The sequence below is a fragment of the Armigeres subalbatus genome, chromosome 2 (genome assembly GCF_024139115.2).
Source record: "Armigeres subalbatus isolate Guangzhou_Male chromosome 2, GZ_Asu_2, whole genome shotgun sequence".
Lineage (NCBI taxonomy): Eukaryota > Metazoa > Arthropoda > Insecta > Diptera > Culicidae > Armigeres > Armigeres subalbatus.
This window is the reverse complement of record NC_085140.1, coordinates 82,457,031-82,471,238: the sequence shown is the minus strand read 5'-3', so window position 1 is coordinate 82,471,238 and position 14,208 is coordinate 82,457,031. Positions and strand designations below refer to the sequence as shown.

General features: G+C 36.5%; 1 protein-coding gene and 1 long non-coding RNA gene across 4 annotated transcripts in view; both read right to left on the bottom strand.

The window, feature by feature from the left end:
* The window catches only part of LOC134209513 (bifunctional heparan sulfate N-deacetylase/N-sulfotransferase), a 612,835-nt gene that overhangs the window by 382,111 nt on the left and 216,516 nt on the right, over positions 1-14,208 (bottom strand). The window lies entirely within an intron of this gene.
* LOC134214619 (uncharacterized) lies at positions 4,497-5,283 on the bottom strand. The gene is made up of 3 exons (XR_009979854.1): positions 5,144-5,283; positions 4,843-5,079; positions 4,497-4,785 (listed from the first exon to the last, which is right to left on the bottom strand). It is a non-coding gene; the product is annotated as an uncharacterized LOC134214619 (long non-coding RNA).

The window sequence follows — 14,208 nt, the reverse complement described above, 5'->3', positions numbered from 1 at the left end:
GCCAATACTCACATGTGAGTGAGCATAATTGCTCGTCAAAGTATTGTGAGTAAAGATGGTAACACGCATTTTGGATTTTTTTAACAATCTTACACAAAAATGAACTATGTTTTACCCAATGATGGAAGTGGAATTAAATTGTAAAGAGCCCCGCACATAGGAGGTCTTAACTAGCTGCATAGTAAATTCTGAAGTAGGTACAAAGCGTTAATGCGATTACCGTCAAGATAGTTGTGCGGTAGTTTTGAGCTGGGTGGTGCGAATAGAATCGATTTGGTTGTCAAACTGAAGCCGAAAATTCTATTGTGCCGGAGCCAAATAATGAAGATTGTGGTTATGTTCGTTTCTGATATAACTAGTTTATTTGTGGACGCAGTAGCGCCCGTGGCAAGTGTTTTTTTTTCAATCAAAATTTTCAACGTCTGTTGTCTGTGTTTTTTTTCATCAAATGCTGTGTCTGGTTGTCTAAGGTTGTCACTGGTTTTGTTTTCTGCATCTGATAGTAAAAAAAATTGAAGTGTCAAATATTTTATTTTTTGTGAGAATTTCCCCGCGTGCTGCGTCTGTTTGGCTAGTCAACGGACAGACAAACAGGGCTATTATATATATGATATTGAGAAGTATTGTTATTATATTTGGGGCAGAAATAAAAATAAACTTTGTTTGAGTTTTGGATTCTTTGTAACAAAAATTTTCACATTATATTTCGAATGGAAAATTAGTAGGAATGCAACTAAAAAGCACTCGTTACGAAGTTTTACGAGCTTCAGCGGGAAATGTTTGACAGCCAAGTAACTGCAAAATAATTTTGTTTATGGGAGTGATTTCAAAATATTCATCTACTCTCTAGAGTGCAGAAAAGCGGCTCTATCCGCAGCACCATCCGGTGAAAATATATATATATATATATATATATATTTTGAATCTTGCACATGGGGGAAAATACTGCTTACTTACGGAAAGAATATTAATCATATAGGGTCGGTGTACCAATTGTCGCCATACATAAGAACAACTTTTTTTTTAATATGTAAAAGGCATGTGGGTGGACTTTATATATCAAGCGAAAGGTTTTATTCCTGGAGATCCGAGAGTGCCTTGCATAAGAACTGACGTGCTTGACATTTTTTCCCGTTTCCTAATATCCGCGAATCCTGTTTTTTTTTTTAATTTTGGCTGTTCAATTCTCAGTCTGAAAAATTCAAAAATTCAACCCCGTTCGTGTTTAGTGAGGTTAGAAGCGAACACTGTTGCACCGTGGTGAGCTGAGTTAGAACCATAGATGTCGCGAAACCCTCTTTTGGATGGAATGGATTCTGGAACCCTTGATTTCAAGAAATTTAGAGAAGTTGATCAAGAATGACAGAATCGTGCAATGGAAAAAAGCAGTGTCAATTGGAGCGTCTGAAGCTCGAGAAAGAATGGCAGGACTTCGAGGACAAGCTAAAATAACAACAGCAACGAAACGAACAGATGTGGAAACCAGGCAACCATCAGATACGCTCAACTAACGACCGGTAGGAACACAACCCATTGCACCTTCACTGCAGACGTCTATCAACAAGAGGCAGAGCAAGTAGCGGATGTATCAACAGAATGCCAAGCCTGGATCCGGATCAAAGGGGCTATTTCTAAGACCATAGCGACAGCACTTAGCTTTTCAAAAATCTGAATGAATGATGCAGATAACGGTATGTAAATTGGTGCACCAAATCTCTCCCTCCCCAGCGAAACCCTATCGAGTAAGTACATTTCAATTTACAATCATTAGATACAAGACTTTACTAAGAACTTTGAGTAAAACTAAGTGTATTTTATTGGGGTTTAACTCGCGACTGCTCGTTAGAACTTCCATTTTCTGTTTTCGATTAAAGCAGAACGATACTTCTTTGTCGAAATCCAACGTCGCTTATCATGATCTAGACAATATATAGAGTACAGTGTCGGTGCAATTCAACGCATAATTCAATCAGTATCCGGTTGATGATGCCTGGTACACCATGGACACAAAATATAATCGTTTGTAAATTCTACGCACCATACTCCAGCATTAATAATCCGACGACTCGTTAGTCCGGATCTCGCTGATTCGGAATTTTCCGGATTAAATAGTATCAACACTTGTTTGAACACATTATACTGTCAGTTTTCAGATTTTTGCTGTGATTTTGTTTTGGTTTTTTTGTATGGATTTGACGGTCGGATTAACGAGAGGAACCTCGATAGTCCGGCCATACATTTATCGGACCAGCGGGGGTATATTGTATTAGATAGTGTTTATATAGGTGTGGAGTTGCATAGATCGTATCACATACCAAAGTGAATCCAGACCTATGTAACTGTTTTCCCTACCCATCCCTACTCGCAAAAATCCTTCCTGTGACAATCGTGGAGATGCAGAGGTATACACGGTCTCTAGAAACAACGATTGTCACACACTAATATTCCTTCCCATCCCCGATAGACCGTGAGGACGTGGCCGGCGCCGTTATTGATCATTTAATTTCTAGAGCCCTCGAATTGTGCACATTGAGGTTGGAAAGCAAATCCCATGCCCCACCCACTGGTTCCTTGTGCAATTTCGATTGCTCTGATCAATCACGGAGTAGCAACTACGAAGTGTACGGTCATCATGCTCATGCTCATGCTCATGCTCAAGCGAAAGGTTTTATTCCTGCTCCTTAGAAAAATCAGGAAAAGTTATAAATAGGCCTTTTCACGAGACGTTTGAAAACAGCTGATTTTACTGTCAATTGACTGTTCTACTATGAAAGTGACAGCTTCGGGGTTGTGAGCCTGTTCAGCGGTTGTAAACAAGTGCAGTCTTGGCAGTGTCACATGAAAAGGCCTATGAAAGAGACGATTCTGTTTTTACACAGAACGCATCCCCCGTGTAAAAAAAGAATCGGTGTACCTACTTTTGTGATTTTTCACCCCTACCTACATTGAGTATTATGAGTGAGCATCATGCGTCGGGCATGAATTTATTATTTAAGCTACAGTGTGGTTCAGTGTGTATTAATAGTATTGAGTCATCTTTATTAATACAATGTGATCGCATAGCTCCTATTTTTTAAGCTATCAGTCTTGTCACTTTTGCCAATCAGTAGCTTCAACGTTATTCTAAAAAAATTATAAACGCTTTTAACTGATTGAGTTTAAACATAATTTTAAAGTGCGTCAAATTAGGAATGACCGTGTCAAATAGTAAGTAAGTTAGCGTCAAATAACACACATCAGCGTCAAGTAGTTAGGCACCTCAAGTACCACATAAAAACTTATTATTAATCTAAGAAATAGACCTATCTTGAAGTTTTATTATTTGTACTCGCTCTATAACATAAAGAAGCTAGCTATACTATAAAGAAGCAGAATATTTTGTGAAGCAATTTTGTCCCATGTCCCATTTGCCTCAAAATTGATCCTGTGTATCCAGTAGGGATATAGCAAGTAGGTAAACGATCTACATCATGCGTAATACCCAAGTAACCGTAAGCATTAACCGACTGCATGCTAATGGCCTTATATTGGCATATGAGCAGCATGTAGGCCAAATAATAGCATTCTACAAGCATACATGTCTTATAATAGCATCGCTAATGCATTGAAGCACACACAAATATGGCATTAATAATAGCATTATATTCGCCCACAGTGCTCATATATAGTGCATTGAAACACTGAACAATTTCAAGGGCATATTTGCTGTTAATCTGCATTAACAATGCTATCCTCAAATCTATTTTTAGACATTGAAAACTAAGCTGACAATCATCAGCTACAAAAATAGCAAGGTCGTGAACAAAACTCGAAACAAAACTTTAAAAAATATTCAGTGGTACATAATTATAAGCTTTTTATTATTCTGAAATAATGCAATATGCATTATAAAAATAATTTGGTCCAGCAATTCATTGGCAAACCATAAGCATAACTCAGCATAAACCCTTTACGTTCTGAGGAAAAAGTTCACACGGAGGAAGGACTCGGTATTCTTCTGATTCCTCCTGATAAATCACTAAATTAAACCGAAGATGAGGTTGCTGGTTTGTATAGAAGTGGAACTCTGCAACTGAGGATTTGTTTATCTTTTCTTCCGGATTATAGGGTAACGGTACCAATAGTGGAGGTATTAGTAGATCCACAAAAGAAAATATTTTTTTAAAATTGATAATTATGGGAAATTTACTGCTTTAATATCTTAGTCAACAGATAAACTAATAAATTTGCTAACAAAAATGAGATATATGTCATTTAACATCAAAAATTACCAAATATTGCTTGCACCACTATGGGTACACTGTTCCTTTAGTGACGGTAAAATTAATTTTGGTTCCCATAGTGGTGCTATCCATTGGTTTCTTATGAGACTCGCCACTATTGGTGCAGTTGCACCACTATAGGTGCAAGGAGTCAATTTTGTTAAGGAAAATAATTGTTTTCAATAGTTTTTCAAGCGAAATCTTAAGACAAGTTGCATTTAACAGGATATTTAAAGCACGACGCATCAACTGAAACCATCGTTAACTATATAAATATGATAAATCTCATTAAAACCCCACTACCTCCACTATTGGTGCTACCTCCACTAAGAGTACGGTTACCCTAGTACCGTGTCGGAGAAAAGAGTCTTCACAGCCTTTTTACATCGTCGCATTTTGATTTTTGCCAGCATTTGGGATGCAACGAAACCCCGTTGGTTATTTAAAGGGTACACAATCCATAGAAATATTTCTCGACGTCTGACGCCGCCTCAATTTCCCGTTTGTTTCGCTCCAAAATTGTCTGTGGGAAAACAAAACAATTTAATAAATAATTCAGTCAGATGTTAACCAAACTTACATAAGTCAAACGACAGTACATTTTTTTTCGCTTCAATTCAGACCGGTAGGCGCTTAGCTTTTTGGTATTCGCTGGCATGTTTGGACCTTGCTTTACCTAATCCAAGAACCAGAAATAAACTTCCCACTTGCCTGTTAGGTGTCATAGTAGCCCTTATCGCGCTAAATGTTCAGTTCTTCCTTTCTCCAATGGTTTTAACCGACGCACAGTGAAGGAAGCTCAGACAGCTCATTACGCCTGCACGAAATGAAATGTATTTTCGCTATAACTAGGTATTTCACTTCGTCGTAAAACAACTTACCGAAAACGCAGGAATGATCGAGAGCACCAAATGATTCAAGAATAGGTTTTAAAATCGAAATGACTATCAGAATTGCCGCAGTTTATAACGGAGACTGAATCAATAAGAATCCATCAAAGGAACTTTAATGATTTGTTTTGAAATTGATGACGTTTCGTCTATCGACTTTTTAAAGCAGAGTTGCCAGTTTTACATTAAATAAAATTGAAGCATTTTCAGCAATATAGATATTATTAAATTTATCACAAATAATAATAAAATTTATAAATAAATAGCTTATAAGGATCGTGCAATATTTATGTGTTCATATATATGGTTATATTTTACGCCTGTATATGATAAACGTTATCTTGAAATATTTCAAAATGGAATGGAAATTTAACATCAATTGAAATCATTGTCACGGCTACAACATGCATACTGGCACCGCTGTTAATGAGAGCTTGATATAAATTGAATCGGTTTAAATTGGTCACATTTCACCGTATTCATACATATCCCGTATGGCCCAGGCAGCAAAGGAGTACTCCAGAGAAGAACAACTATACACAAGAGATACCTCAGTTCGAGACTAGAAGGAAGCTAAGTTAAATTACGATAAATTTAAGCCAATTCATATACCGAAATATTGTAACGAAGTGGCAAAGAAATATTGAAATAAGTTCTATTTTAATATTTCTTTTGCACGTCAATTGATAAAAGAACCGCTCATAATACAAAAAAACATTTCCCACAAAGGAGCTTGGAAAACATCAAATGCTTTCTAATAGCATTACCAGTGTTATAAACGGGCCGTCAGACTTGACAGGATCATTTTGCTGCATTATAATAGCATCAGTGGTGCTACAGAAGTGCTTTCATTATTGCATTATACTGGCACGCTATTTCGCCTTTTGTGGCTTTAAGATAGCATTATATTGGCATAAACTGCTTGCTTGCTTTAAAAGGCTGCACTGTAAATTAATTTAAAGCTATTGTAAAGCATGTTTATAATGCTTATGGTTACTTGGGTATTTATTACAGTACAAAATCAAAAGAAAATTGGTACAATTATTTTGCCTTGAAGTATTTTGTGAGTAAAAGTTACTCGTGAGTGAGTAAATAATTTCTTCATACTCACTCGCGAGTATGAGTATTACAGTTCAAACTCACGTGTGAGTATACTCACAGTGAGTTTGAATTGGAATACTCATACTCGCGAGTGAGTGAGCAGGTTTCAAGCGATGCTCACTCATTTCTCAACACTGGTTAATACATCGAAACAAAGGTAATTTACTGTACTTTAAGGAAAAAATATGAATGCAAATCATTTCTAGTTTTCTAGTGACAATTCGCACTTTCCTCTTTATTCCTCTCATCAAACGCGGCACACCTCCGGAGACAACTTCCTTGGCACATTTGTTCCACATTTTGGTCATCTGAGTCGCGTCCTGAGCTGTTTATCCACTTTTATTAGGCTTCCGCTTCATTATTGCCCAAAATGTATCGATGGGCCGGAACTGCAGGCAGTTGGGTGGATTATGTTGTTATTGTTGAAATCTACGTTATTATCACGGTACAACTGGATGACTTCCCGGCTGTAGTGGTAACTCGCCAAATCTGGCCAAAACTTCACGGGACCTTTATGGGCTTTCATGAAACTTAGTACGCGGTTTTTGAGACATTCTTTCTTGTACAGCTTAGTGTCCATCGTCTTATTTGTCACGAACACTTTGGTCTTTGCTATGCAGCTGCATATCTCTCGTCAAATCATCAGTTTTTTGGCAAGTTTGTCTATAAAAGCAATCCTAATCTCGCAGGAACAACTCCTCCTGCCGTCGCCATGGTGAATTTTTGGCCAGGAAGCTGTCCTAAATCCATTTTGACGTAGGTTCCACCGTCGATGAGCAGGATTATCAACGGTGTGCAGAATTTTTTCTTTCCTCTCGGCTCCCATCTGGAATAATTTTTGACTCGCTGCACGAAACACCATGAAATTTATACAACAGAAAGTATAGGTAGACATACCGCTGTAAAATAATTCTTGCAGCGTTCACTTTCCGTGCCGCTGCAATACAATAAATGATTCCGGATTCTAACTGGACAGAGCTTTAATATGGGGTTTGGGAGAGGTACGTCTTCACAAACATTAAAAAGTAGACAACAGTCAAAGTTAGATGGTGAAGTTTTGAAGCAAATGTGGTAGCGGTAACATGATGCAAAAGTATTTCAAAGAGCAAATTTGGGTTGATTTTAGAAAAATCAATTTCTGATATTTTTTCGGCAAGAGATGGGCCAGCCATATAATAAAGACATAAAAAATGCTGCTTTGAAAATTAAAAAAATATACTGTTAAGTGTTAACAAAATCAGAGAAAAAACTTGTATTCGCGATGCACATGTGTTCCATTTGTAGTTCTCGACCTCTAAAATGGACTAGTTACTGGCGTTTGTTGTTTGATTGGGAAACTTCCGAGATTATTTGGTCACAAAATAGTAAAGGATTCATCGTTTTACCGGTGCGAAAGCCACTTGCATGTTTGCATGAGTGCATATTTATATAAGTTTAAATACTAAGTTATTACGATAGGGGAAGTGTACCGGTTTTGACCACCTTAGTACCTAATTTGGCCAACCCTGAAAAATGCACATTTTCCAAAAAATATTCATCAGTTTCAACAGCGAAGAAAGATAAGGGATATATCTCCTGTTAGAGCTAATAAAACCCTCGGAAAGTGCTTTACTTTTGGAGTTATGCAAGAAAATGGCCAAATTAGGAACATGGCCAAAACTGGTACAGTTACCCTTTATCTGAAAGTCCCCATGAGTGTTGTTCAGGCAAAAATGGGCCTCCCCAAGGAAACGATAGGCAGGGATATTGAAAACTGTTCAGCAGCATATAAGCATAAAAGCATATGGAGACGCATGGTACATTTGTACGATGATTCATATTGTGAGCTGAACTGAACTTTTTATCATATTTCATCACATCCGTTTTATTCAATAAATTAACAGGTGTGCAAACGTTTGTATGGAACATGCATTAAGGGAAACCTGAACTCAATTGCATGTTGGGAGAAATAAGTTCTTGGTTAACATGTCGAATACTGCGAAACAGCGGGTTCCCGGGCATCTTCTAAACGATTTTTACAATTCTTTTATTTTTGTATCTTTATTTAAGGGATTGTTGGCCCTTGACCGCTTCATTTTTTTTTACAATTCTTTCAAGGTTGTCTCATCCACCTAATCTGCTAGTTTGCTCGTTTGTTATGTTTCTAGAGATCCTCATTTGTTTAAGCAAGATCAGCTGTAATACGGATGCTGTCATTTAGGATGTAGACAATTTCGATTTACCAAATTCAATATGAGTAAAAATTACCGATTCTGAAAAACTTCATAATGAGAATCAACCCAGCTTGTTCATGCAAGCCGTTCAAGCCCTTGCGTATTATATTGGTTTGTGGCAGATTCTCTTGGTTCATCAAATTGTTAAGGAGTTCAGATCAATAAGTCTACCAGGCAAACTTCGGTAAATTATATGAACGTTAAAAAATATACGGTATACGTCTCGAAAAAATGATTTTGAATTCTTAATTTTAAGAGTGGTCCACCGTAATGAACATTCTGGGTTAATTATGGTTTGATTCCATGCGGAGTCGAGCTTGTAGACCAGGGCTGCCCAAAGTACGGCCCACGAAACGGATGCGGACATCGTTTCCATTTTTTGTGACCCGCAGCGTGTAAGATCCCTCATTCGGTCCGGAGAAGCTTTTTTTTATTATTCATGATTTAAATACGTAAGTTTTAAATCAAACCTACCGCTGCAAAACCATTCAATGTAACGGTATCAATAGTGGAGGTATTAGTAGATCCACAATAGAAAATATTTTATTCAAAAATAGATAATTATTGGAAATTGACTGCTTTAATTCTTCTTATTGGCATTACATCCCCACACTGGGACAGAGCCGCCTCGCAGCTTAGTGTTCATTAAGCGCTTCCACAGTTATTAACTGCGAGGTTTCTAAGCCAAGTTACCATTTTTGCATTCGTATATCATGAGGCTAACACGATGATACTTTTATGCCCAGGGAAGTCGAAACAATTTCCAATTCGAAAATTGCCTAGACCGGCACCGGGAATCGAACCCAGCCACCCTCAGCATGGTCTTGCTTTGTAGCCGCGCGTCTTACCGCACGGCTAAGGAGGGCCCCTGCTTTAATATCTTAGTCAATAGATAAACTAAAAAATTTGCTAACAAAACTAAGATTGATGTCATTTAACATCAACAACTACAAAATATTGCTTGCACCTATAATGGGTACACTGTTCCTTTAGTGGCGGTAAAAATTAATTTTGGTTCCCATAGTGGTGCTATCCATTGGTTTCTTATGAGACTCGCCACTATTGGTACAGTTGCACCACTATAGGTGCAAGGGAGTCAATTTTATTAAGAAAAATCATTGTTTTTATTATTTTTTCAAATGAAATTTTAGGCTAAGTTACATTTAACAGGATATTTAAAGCTCAGCGTAATGTAAATTATGATAAATCTCATTAAAACTCCACTACTTCGACTATTGGTGCTACCTCCACGAAGAATGTACAATTATCCTATTTGAATTTAAAACGAAAAATAATATTCTACATAATTTGAAATGGGCAAGAGTCCAGAGCGTAAAATATTCATTTTCATGAAGTTACTTCAGTCCGAATTTTGACAAACATCGCATGATTATTCAAAACATAGAATGAAATAGTCAGATGACTACTCCACGAACTCATTCATTCGACTGTCACTGAGTGTGTTTACTACGTGCAGAAAAAAACATAATTAGCATTGTTTATATTGATGTTTACCGTTGAAAGTGCCTCACGGATGCAAATCGGATTCAGTTCTATATGATAAATTACTTCACTTATTTAAAACGTGTTTAGATTTCAGATAATTTATCAGTTTGTAGAATGTGCATAAATATTCAATGACTAATATTCAATCGAATATTGACAGTCCAGTGCTGACTATGAATGCGTCTGAAAGTGAGCTGACAAGTGAAGAAAGGTGGACTTCACCAAAAAATTTCGATTATTTTACACTCTGCAAGACACAGAAGGTTGATGTGGAACATCGCGTTTTCAATAAAGATTGATCAGAGTAGTTAATGTTCACGTTGAAAAAAAGAAGACTGGTTTGCTTAATTTGTTCGGAAATTTTTGATATACCTATTGAAGGAATAAAATAAGAATCCAAGCATTCTATGAAATATGAAATTTGAAAAGGCCCAGTTGATAGAACTTCAAAGGCGCAAAGCTGAATCAATTTAAATCTCCATTTAGGACGGAACAAATATTTATTTCTTCTTTCGTCCCATTGACCTTTCGATAATGAAGTGGGTGGGAAATAAAAATTAAAAGCGTAAATTGATAAAATCGAAAAACTCATCAGTTTTCTTAAAGAAATGTCTATGAAAGCTCAATATTTTTTTATTTTCCCGGTAAAACTTTGTAATCCCCTCTCAAATAATAAAATTTGGCTACAAAATTGTGAGGTAGCAATAGTTCGCGCGGAAGACGGTGAAGAGAAAAGTTCTCGCAGAAGATTTGAAAGCTACGTTACGTGAAAAAGCCGCTATTCTACTCTCTCGCAAACGTTGAAAATACTGACGTGAACAACGTGGCGAAGGTGGCTGTTTTCATAAGAGGAATTGATGGTCATTCTCGAATGACAGAGAAATTGGGAGCTTTGATCCCAATGCAGGGAATAGCTAACGGGAAAAACCTGACGGTTGTTAAAACCTGTATGAAGGAACTTTTTTTCTTCTTCGAAAACTTAAGTGACCTCACGATTGATGGAGCATGGAGGATGTGCCAAGAAGTCATTAAAAATCGAACCGATTTTCTGTCACAATCGTACCGATTGCTAATTGGTTGAAAATCAATCGATTCGGCGGCGGCGGTGCGATTTTGTAGGGCAGCACATTGTTAGTTTGGCCGTGTTGCTGGTTTGTAAAGTTGATATTAAGCAAAACACGTAACACGTTTTTGGCACAAAATTAATTTATATTGAACTGCAAACGCCATATTAACTTATCTAAAGGGTTGTTAAGGTTAAAAACTGCTGATTTTAAGCATTATCATTCACCTTTCTGTCATTTTCGATCTCAAAGTCATATTTTCACTAGTGAAAACTTTTCTCTGATAGTCTTTTGCTTCTCTTACATAAATAATGGATGGAACGGGAAGAAAAACATCATTTGTTGATACAAGATATTTGAAAGATTTTGTACCAAATTAATTTGGCTGCACTGGCGACCACCTCGTCAGAGCAACCGAATAAAAACCAACAAGGCAGTCTCAATTGAGTTGTCATATCCTATCCTAGGTAAAAACAATCACATAGGTATGGCGATATTTCCCATATTCACCAAAAGAATCGATATGCAAAACCGATCAATATTCCTCAAGTATTGACACTCGTTATTAAGACAATCAACTTTATCAACGTAAGCGAACTCAACCAAAAACAGCCACATTTGTTACGTTTTTCACGTCAGTATTTTAATCGTTTGCCAGAGAGTAGAACAGCGGCTGTGGCCGCGGGCCACAAAAAATGGATTCGAGGGTCGCATCCAGCCCGCGGGCCGTACGTTGGACAGCCCTGTTTTGAATGGATCTCAAATACAACGACGAAAACAAAATAAACAAAAAAGATTGTTTGAACGCAATAAAAATAATGAAAATATTTAAAAAGTTATATTTTATGCCCCCCCAGCAAGTGTGAATTCTAAGAATTGCCCGTGGCTTAAAAAGTTTGGGCAGGCCTGTTGTAGACCAATTGATCTGAACTCCAGAACATATGGGAGAATTTAAAACAACCGCATTTAACTAACTTGCACTGCACACTAGGGTGCCAATGAAAATCGTCTTTTAGAATTTCAAAAAATGCTTAACCCTTAAAGGCGCAAGGCGATTTTTTTAGAAATCGTCGGAAATATTTTTAACGTAAATAACCATTGAATTTTTTTTTCCAAGTTCGTTTATTTGGTAGGCTCAGGCGTGTATAACACTTTACGGAGCCATGGTTCTTTATGATATATACAATCAATATCATTTAATTTTTCAGTTAGTAAGAGAGGAGTAGAAGCCAGCGTACTCGTGGTGACTCGAGGTTAGTTTACAATGTTTAAGGATGGACGGGGCTATGGATTTGGGATCAGGGAATTCCAGCTTCTCATCCGGGTATTTGGCGTCAGGGACGATGTGGCGTGTCGTCGTGCTCGAGGAATGGTTCGACTGGGAGCATCTTCCGGATGGCAAGAGCTATGGTGCACTACGGAACAGAAAGCAGAGACTATTCACAAAAAAAAAAAACTTTGAAGAAAGACAACCATTGAAATTATTAACATTGAACGTATTTTCGGTTTGTTGTTTTAAACCAACATTGCGCATTTAAGGGTTAAAAGTTTCATCTCCTCGGAAAAGGCCCTATGCAAAATTTCAGCTCAATCGGACTTCGTTAGGTGTTTGACCAAAGCGTTCAAAGGTTGACTTTTTTTTAGCACGAATTTTTTTCAAAAGGGGGGGGGGCTTCCAGGAAAATTTTGAAATCGATTTTTTTTTTGTGTCTTTAGGGAGACTTTCAGCCCGAGACAGGCTCGTCTCCGGATCGAATTTTTATTGTTGGTGCCAAATGTCTTAAAAATGCATAAAACGTCGAGTGCGATCTCAAACAATATTTTTTAGAAAGACTACATGAGAAACAAATTGATCTTGGAAAAAAAATGTAATTCCCAAAAATTTTTGAAGTCCCAAAAAGTGCCAAAAGTTATGGCACCTGATCTCGACGTTGTATGCATTTCTAAGACCATTGGCATAAAAAAATCGATTTCTGGAAAAAAAAAATCTAAATCCCAAAAAGTAATTTTTCTTCAATTTTTTTTTCGGCATGACACCAGATCTAGACGTTTCATGCATTTCTAAGACATTTGGCATAAAAAAAAAATGATTTCGAAATTTTCCTGTAACCTCCCTCTTGGAAAATTTTCGTGTTCAGGGTATGAGCAGTAAATAAATATAAAATTTCCACAAATAATGCAAAATTTCACAGAACAAAAACAAATTACTATGACTGAAACTCGATTTGTGCAATTGCACATCATGTGAAGGATTTAGTTCGAAAAATGTATTGGAGGGTCACCACTTCCTTCGGTGGTGTTTGATTCCATGAAACCAGTACGCTAGACAGGTTCTTTCCCTAGTAATCCACGAAGGACCTCCGTCGTCCTCCGCAGCTTAGAAGGCTACTGATAAGATCAAATTTACAGCACCAGGCAAATAGTCGAACTCTCGCATTATATTTTTAAAACCATCTATTTCTCACGCATTGTTTTGTGCAATGCCAACCGGTTTCATGGGTTCCCCACTCCAATATTTGTGAACTAAATATTTCGAACGTTGTGTTTCAGGCATAGTAATTAATTTCCACTTTGGGTGACTAATACCTGGAATACAGGCAATTAATTTTGATTATACCAAAAACAAATTCACTTTTACAAGCAAAAATTGCAATTATAAAACAAGAATTTTCCATAAGAAATCAAAATGTTCCACGGAAAAAATACAAAATTTCCATAAATAAATCAATATTAGCAATAAACAATTACAATATTTTCCACATAATAAATATTTTAGTTCATAAAAAATGAGAATTTTCCTCAAAATAATCTATAAAGAGCAATAGAAAAAAAAACAAAAAATGCAATAAAATTGATTAATTTTTTCATGAACGCTTTCAAAGAAGGGGTCATCTATAGAAAAAAAAGTTTTATTGCTTTTTCATATTTCTTTATGAAAATTTTTATTACTCTTTATTGATTTTTTCTAGGAAAACTTTTTAATTTTTTTGTGGAAAAAACATTTTTTTTTATTGGAAAATTTTGTAACTGTTTATTTTATTTTTATTTTTTTTATATCTTTATTAAAGAGGCTTGAACTGTTTATTGCTAATATTGATTTATTTATAGATATTTTGTATTTTTTCCGTGGAATATTTTGATTTCTTTATGGAAAATTCTATTTTTATAATTA